Source organism: Microtus ochrogaster, unplaced genomic scaffold, assembly GCF_000317375.1.
Source record: "Microtus ochrogaster isolate Prairie Vole_2 unplaced genomic scaffold, MicOch1.0 UNK4, whole genome shotgun sequence".
Lineage (NCBI taxonomy): Eukaryota > Metazoa > Chordata > Mammalia > Rodentia > Cricetidae > Microtus > Microtus ochrogaster.
In genome coordinates, this window is record NW_004949102.1 from 13,885,568 (window position 1) to 13,893,891 (window position 8,324).

Consider the following 8,324-nt stretch of genomic DNA (forward strand, 5'->3'; position numbering starts at 1 on the left):
TTTTTTTTAATGGATTATGTGTTCTTTTGGTGTCCAATTTCTTGAGTTCTTTGTATATTTTGGAGATCAGACCTCTGTCTGATGTAAGGTTGATGAAGATCTTTTCCCATTCTGTAGGCTGTCATTTTGTCTTATTGACCATGTCCTTTGCTTCCTAGAAGCGTTTCAGTTTCAGGAGGTCCCATTTATTAATTGTTTCTCTCAGTGTCTGTGCTACTGAGGTTATATTTAGGAAGTGGTCTCCTGTGTCAATGTGTTCAAGTATACTTCCCACTTTCTCATCTATGAGGTTCAGTGTGTCTAGCTTTATGTTGAGGTCTTTGGTCCATTTGGACTTGAGTTTTGTGCATGGGTCTATTTTCATTCTTCTACATGTTGATACCCAGTTATGCCAGCACCACTTGTTAAATATGCTTTCTTTTTTCCATTTTATATTTTTTGCTTCTTTGTCAAAAATCAGGTGTTCGAAAGTGTGTGGATTAATATCCGGGTCTTTGATTCGGTTCCATTGGTCTGCCTGTCTTCCAAACACATATTTTAATAAAGCAAATTATTGTACATCGTTAATGCTCTTTGATACATGTGAATGAACAGCAACATCCATTCATTTTTAAAGGAAGGACAGAAAAAATGTAAGGTAAAACAAACAAATGAGGAAATGGAAGAAGAGCAAAGCAGACAACAAAAAGTCAGTTTTAAAATAATGTATTTAATACACTTGGAATATGCTGCTCTAAAAGATAGAATTCTAAGATCAGGGAAATACTGTCAAATAAAAACAGAGCTTTGAGTTTTAAAACTATAATGGCATGCAAGGTTATAGTAAAAGAATTGGAAGTTGATGGAAGTATAATTTGAAAAACAAAAAGAAGGTATCAGGAAAAAATATTTATTCAGGCCATTAACAAGGATATTAAGAAAATAATCACTCAATAGTATTTTAAGAATGAAACTACAAGAGTCATAATAAGGTATTATTTAATGTGCTAAACAAACAGGCCTTCTATAAGAAATATCATCATTTTGAGACTTTGGAGACATCAGATATAGGTGAAAAAGAAGTCTTTGGGAGCAATAATCAAAAAAGCATTGGAGGTTAGAACTTGATAGAGTAATTCCTACAAAATGCTAAAAGAAGGGTTTCCCACTCAAGATTCTAGCAGCAGCTCACTTATATAAGAAAACAGAATGTGATATGATGAGTCTCACAAAATCAAGTAATTAACCACCAACCAAACTTTTCTTAGGCAAGTACTAAAGAATGTGCTCTAGCTAACTAAATTAATGAGCCAGGAGAAACGACATGCATCTGGAACACATGAACTCCAAGAGAGCAAAACGGGAAAAAGAGGTTTGGAAAGATAGACCAGTGGTTAAGAGCACTTGTTGCTCTTCCAGAGGACCCGAGTTTGATTCCCAGGACCTTATTCCAGGGGATCCGGATACCTTTTGATGCATGTACAAGCATGAAGACTCATTTATAGGCAAAATAAAACAAATACCTAAAACATAAAAAATTGTAAAATTAATCTTTTTAATGGGGAAAAGTTTTCCAATACCATCATCAAGAACACAGTAAAAAAGAACAGACACAGGATCATAACTGTAAAATAAAATAAAAATAAAATGGACTGAAGCAGGCAATTAGAAGTTTCTTAGAGTTATGTCACAAAGGAAAAAATGTTGATAGATTATCCAACTCATTTAAGTACTACAAATATAATATTGATAGGTCCTAGTATTAATGAAATGGCCTGTATTATTCAGTTTATTGTTTATATTATTGTAAAGATTGCATGATGAATACTTTTAAATATTACATAGTTATATGAGATACACACACATATACACACTAGAAAAATTAGGTAATATTTCCCCTGTTCTATGTTGCCCACAAGAACTAGATGATAAGAACCTATTGCTGAAGACAGTTCATGTTTTAGTGGCAGAAAACAGAGACGTAAAACTGGAAGTGATGTGGGTGTGTCTACCTCCCTGCTGGTTAGCTTTCATGGTTTCAGAAGGTGTTATATGTGGGCTTCTGGGTAAGCAACAGCATCAATAGTGTTATGAACTATGAACACTATGAACAGCTACGAACACAACATGCTGCACAACTGAACTGCCAAGTCTGATGCTCCCACGGATGCAGCAAAGGCATGACTGTCATAGGAGTAACCAACCACTTTCTGTTTGGATTTGGGGGCTACTGTACAAGAAGATATGCTTAGTATCATACTGGGCAAAAGCCCATATCTGAGGCTATCATACACTGAATGGGGAAACATACTACTGCTGCTTTGTTAGCAGACATATTATGTTCATCTTACTGTCCTTTAAATATTCATTTCTCTATGTATAAGAGCTGCTCTCAGGCTTGGTGAAAGAAGTCTTATTTTGCAGTGGGCAGCAGTCACTATAGCGATTCAAAACTGGTCAAAGCCCAGAGAATATTTGATTGCTGTGAACTCTAAGTGGGAACATCTGTATCACTCCCCAAGCCTCAAGGAACATTGCAGGAGAAGGTCAGAAAGAACATAAAAGCTAGAGGATGGGAAGTAGCACTGTGACAAACTGTCCTAGGGACACAGCATGGCCATGACACGTGTGAACTCACAGCAGCTGTGATTGCCTGCACAAGACCTGTATAAGATGAAGCCAATCAACATGCTGTCATGGATGGGGTTGGGGCTCATGGGGCCCGGCTTCTTTCTGGAGGCTGCAGGAAGCTAAAGGTTACTAGAGGAGGAGAATGTATATTATTCCGTGATATATGTTCTTCAGTCACTATAAAGTCACTCATATTTCAGCAAATAACCCCCATCAAAGCTGATGCAGGAAGTCCTAGTGAAACTCAGTATGTTACCAAAAGCAAAACAAAAAATGCTATCAAAGTAGAAAGGGGACTTGATGGGAAGAAGAGGGCCAAGGGGAGTGTGAGGAGAAGAAGATGGTCATGGCCATGACTATGATCCCCATGCATTCATGCATATATGAAATTATCAAGGAAATAACCCACTTCATAAAAGAGTTTCATGTAGCGGCGAGGCTTCGTCCCCGGCACCCGGCCGCCCACATGGCTAGCTCTACCCGAAATAATTACACGGACACTGTATTCTTTTAAACACTGATTGGCCCATTTCTATCTAGCCTCTTCTCGGCTAACTCTCGCACCTGGACTAGCCCATTTCTTATAATCTGTGTAGCACCATGAGCTGGCTTACCAGGAATGATCTTAACCTGCATCTGCCTGGAGTGGGAGAGTCATGGCGACTCCTTGACTCAGCTTCTTTCTCCCAGCATTCTGTTCTGTTTACTCCACCCACCTAAGGGTTGGCCTATCAAGGGGCCTAGGCAGTTTCTTTATTTCTTAACCAATGAAATCAACAGATTGATATATGACACTCCCACATCAGTTTCAAAAGACAAAGAAAGAAAAATAAGGCAATTACTAATCCCAGGAGGAGGAAAATTTATATAAGAAGGAAATCTCATCTTAAAATACGACAAGACTCAGAAGAAACCATCTCCATCAAATTAATGCAAACACTAGAGGGAAAGCAAGAGGAGCTCTATGGGCGTTGGAAATGGTCAAATTCTTATATACTGTAATATACAAAAACAGACTTCAAAATTGATATTTCAAGTAATTTTTAGAAATGTATATGCATGATTCAAACATACAAACACAAGAAACAGAAATTGGTTATTCTAAGTGGGTTTATTTGGGAAAGGAACAAGGGGCTGCTATTTTTCATCAAAACTTATTAGGATGGTACTATTTTAAAGCTGTGTGTAATATCATCACAAAGATGTTTTAAATTTGATTGTCTGGGCAGATTCTTTAATTGTTTACAGCACACTCTTCTTAGCTCTTTTAATTTAAATGACTGAACCATGCCCCCCCCCCCAAGGAACCATTATGGGGATGGATGGAGCATCCGCCTTCTGTCCCTGAGATCCCTAACTATCAAGATAGCTTTACGTTTACAATTTGTCTTTGGGGGGGGGGGCTTGTTTAAATCTTCCAGGCCTGCGGAAGTCCTCTTGCGACCATCAGGAACTGAACTTGACATCTGTTTTGTAGAAATACTGAAGAGGGTATTAGTGACTGGTAGCACGGACGCCCAAATACTTCTCAGTTAGGAAACATGAAACATTTTGAAACAGACTTCTCAGAGAACAGCACAGCAGCCGCTCCGGCAGCTCTCGTGGTATTCCTCAATGGGTATTTTTATCCCTCCATCTGAAAACAACAGCCTAAAGGGAGGAGGAGAACACATGGCCTCCTCTTGGGGCCAAAACTCTGCTCTGCTTAAACATTGCCAAGTGATCTACGACAGCTGTGCCCGTTGGGGGACAACATCAACTTGGTGCCATCTGCCCATCCCACCAAAGGTGAGCGAGCGAACAGAATCGGCTTCCCACGTGGCGGCACGGACAGTTCTACAGGAAGTGCCTTAGGTGTCCTACCTTCCTTCTTTTCCTCCATCCGATAAAGGTGGGTACCATTGGGAGGGTCCCAAATCCTGGGTTGAAACTCAGTTCTGAAAATATTAAGAAAAAGCACCACAGCCGGGCAATGGTGGTACAGGCCTTTAGGCAGAGGCAGGCGGATCTCTGTGAGTTTGAGAGCAGCCTGGTCTACAGAGCTAGTTCCAGGACAGGCTCCAAAGCCACAGAGAAACCCTGTCTCAAAAAACAAAACAAAAAAAAAAAAGAAAAAGAAAGAAAAAGCACATGGCAGAGGCCTCTTTCAAACAGGTTTGCTTCCTAGATATACATAATTCTACTGGAGAAAATGGGCAGCTAGTGTTTCCCCTGCCCAGGTGAGATGGGCCCTGTGCCCATCTGCTCAGAACCTAATGGGGATCAGTCACACATCTACGGACCTCTTTCCTAAGCCCACAGCATAGGAAATGGCCTGGTATACAACAAGCTCTGAGTGAACAGCAGCTCAGCAGATACTGAAAGACCCGTGGGTCAGGCACTTGCTCCTTTGCAACACGAATCAATCAGACTGTATTTTCTTATTTCACTTTTGTGACAGGGTCAGGGTCTCATGTATCCCTGTCTGGCCTTGAATTCACTATGGAGCCAAGGTTGACTTGCACGTCTGGTTCTGCGGCTTCTACCTCCCAAGTGCCGGGGTTACAGGAAGGGCCTGGTTTTCAGATTTTTCAAGTATAATTTTTAAGATTCACAAAGGTTTTCTCTCTGGAAAGAGGAGAAATAGGCTCCAGATTGCAACCCCATTTAAGCGCCAAGAAAAGGGAGATGAAGACGGTGTCGATGTCTTCATATTTCACAAGCTAGTTTCCTTTCTGCTCAGGGCCCCTCATTTCTTGTCACACAGGGGAGAACTAATCACCCCCCCCACACACACACCTCCTTGTCCACCATCAATCCAACTCCTTTCCCTTTGTTCTCATTCTCCTGATCCCCACCCCAAAGAAACATCGCTTAGCCCAGAGGCCGTGCATCTAGATGGCAGATGAACTATGGAATAACAGACAGGAATGAGCCAGCCTGGGTATGCACCACCTCCTGAGTGTCAGGGTTGTGCCCAACCCTGCTCATACATGTCAGGCCAATGCAGAGACAGCTTACAGGCGAAAGGACACATGAGCCCTAAGAGGATAACACTAATTATTTTTCCAGCTTCAACACTGTCACGGCTGTTTCTGTTTTGTGTGGTAGATAAGCATATAAAAATGTAATCAGCAGTCAGCGCAAATGTAACCAGAAGCTTCATAGCTTCAGAAAGGCCTTTCGGGCCATGTTGTCCAGAGTGTGGGACTAGGCAAGTGAGTGGCTGCGATAATCTAGCTGTGTAATATTTCTCTCTAAGTTAAATACAATAAAGCGACTTTTAAAGAAGGCTTCTCAGTCTGCATAAAACCATTTTGTATGTTCTTAAAAAAAAAGAAGTAAACAAACAAAAAGACACATCCCATAATGTTCTTAAAGCAGAACGGTATGTGGGGCAGGATGCTTTTGCAAGAGGACAGTGTGTGGCAAAGACTTCTCTGTAGGAGCAGGAGGTCAAGTTGCTCAAGGGAAAGGAGAAGGGAGATTGCTGTCCACCCAAGCAGGAAGCGGGGTTGGGCACGGTGCTAAGAGAACGAAAATAAACTTTTCGTTTCCTTTCTCTCCATGGTCTTTAGAGTCTGTGGTAATCAATTTTCAATGTCAACTACGAGGAGAAATAAAGTCACCTCAGAACACATCTAGGTGTGTCTGTGGGTGTTTTCAAAACGGAGCTACCCCGTTTCCTGGGCTTCCATTCCTTCCTGGGCCGAATAAAAATGAGAATTCGAGGCGGGCACCAGCCTCCATCCCTCACTGCTACCTAAGTACAGATGCAAGGTAAGAGCTGCCTTGCCTCAAGGCTTCCCCGCCGTGTTTACTGTACCCTCAAACTGGGAGCTAAAATAACCCTTCCTCCCTTGAAGTTCTCTTGTGGGGTACCCCTTCTGGGATTCAGCAAAACCTCTGCTCCCTCCACATAGAGAAAAACGGATTGGATCTCGAGAATGCAAGGCGAAGAAGATCATTCTGTTTGCATGCGCTGACCTTTGTCTGCCATTCTGTCTGCGTCCTGGAGCACAAGCCCGTGGGCCTTCTCCGCAGCTGCTCCTGTGAAGGAGGCCAGTTCCTTTGTGGCTCCAGTACACAGCGTCAGTCTCAAGCCTCCAGACTGGGGAAAAGCAAATTCTAACCCATAGATTCTGGAAATGTAGTTAGAGGGGAAGCCATAGGAGACAATGAACACAGCAGTCGGACTGCATGAACCTCGGGAGAAAACTGATTCTCAGCCACTGACTGAAAAAAACAATTACATTTTTCACTATTCCTCTGGCGGAGGCTGAGATTTAGCACCACAGAATGCAAAAACCACTGGTCTGAGCGTCTTTTTTTTGCAGTTTGGCTGGGTAATCAGGAAAAATTGGTTACACAACACACACACACACACACACACACACACACACATACGTACATAAGCAAATGCCAGGTTACTAGGATTTAAAGACTGGGCAACATTTGACTAAGAAAAATATTTATTTGCAAGAAATGGAAATACAAATGCATTACAATTTCAATTTTTTTCAAACTAAGTACAAGTATACTACAAAGCTTCATTTTATTTTTTTTATCTTTTGGTATTTTATTAGCTATGATGAAGGATAAGAAGCCATAAAACAGTGCAAAAGGTCAGGTGACAAACTTGCAATGTGCTTGGATTTAAACAATGCTGATTTCAGTGTTTCAAAAGAGAGCAGAAGTCAGTTGCCAAACTAGGTAAGGAAAGCCAGCAGATAACCACATTACCATCTGGGCACCACTCTTCCGTGTAGGGAGGGTCACCCACAGGGTGTCCCAGTGCTGGTGTTTGCCAGAGACCCAAAGTGTGCTTTATCTGAAAGGGACAGTCTCCACGTTGTGCCCAAAGGGCCCATGGTCACCCTGTTGATGAGCAACAAACAGAGCAGAGCCAAGGAGCCTGAATCCCTGGGTTCCCTTCACCCAGATGCAAAGCCTGTGTGCTGTGCTCTCCAAAGACAGGATGAGAAGGGCAGCCGCCAGCCCTGCAGATGGCCCTTCAGAGACAGGCGGAGAGCTGAGCACTGCACAGTGGGGTCACTGCAGGGGATGGCGTCGTTTCTGCCCAGAGAGCCAGGCACAGTCTGTGTGTCCTCAGAAACGACTCCACAATCTACCATGCCTCCCACGGCATCCACTTCTCAGGGCGCTGAGCCACCTTTGCTCTCTATTCCAATCAGGTTCAAAGGCTCCAAGCTTACCGAGCTACGCAACACCTCGGTAAATACTCTGGCAATAATACCTCCTTCCTTCTAGAAACCAAGACAAAGGAAGGCAGTCCTGAATTTTATGTTGCCACAAACAACAGCTAATGCTTTTCTCCCTAGTGCATAGTGCTGACCTCTTGGCCCAGAGGCACGGAGTATTAATCTTCAAATGGCCTAGTGCCTTTGCGTCCAGAAAACGCTCTGTGGCGAGGATTTAGAAAACCTTTAATCCTGCCTGGCCATGCTTCTGAGGTGATTGCACCTCTGTCTACATATTCCTAATGGATATAACCCCATTTCTTTCCCCCAGACAGGCAATTCTAATAGTGGCTCCCTTTTAGGGAACCATCTCTGAGCCTCTGGAGAAAGTGCCCATCCCCCAACTTCAACCTAATGCTATATGGTAATACGTGACACATTCCAGGGACAGGAGATTCCTGCTGTCCTGGGTTCAGATACAAGGCACATTGGAGGCATAAGTACCTAGGAGAGGAGAGGAGAGGAGAGGAGAGG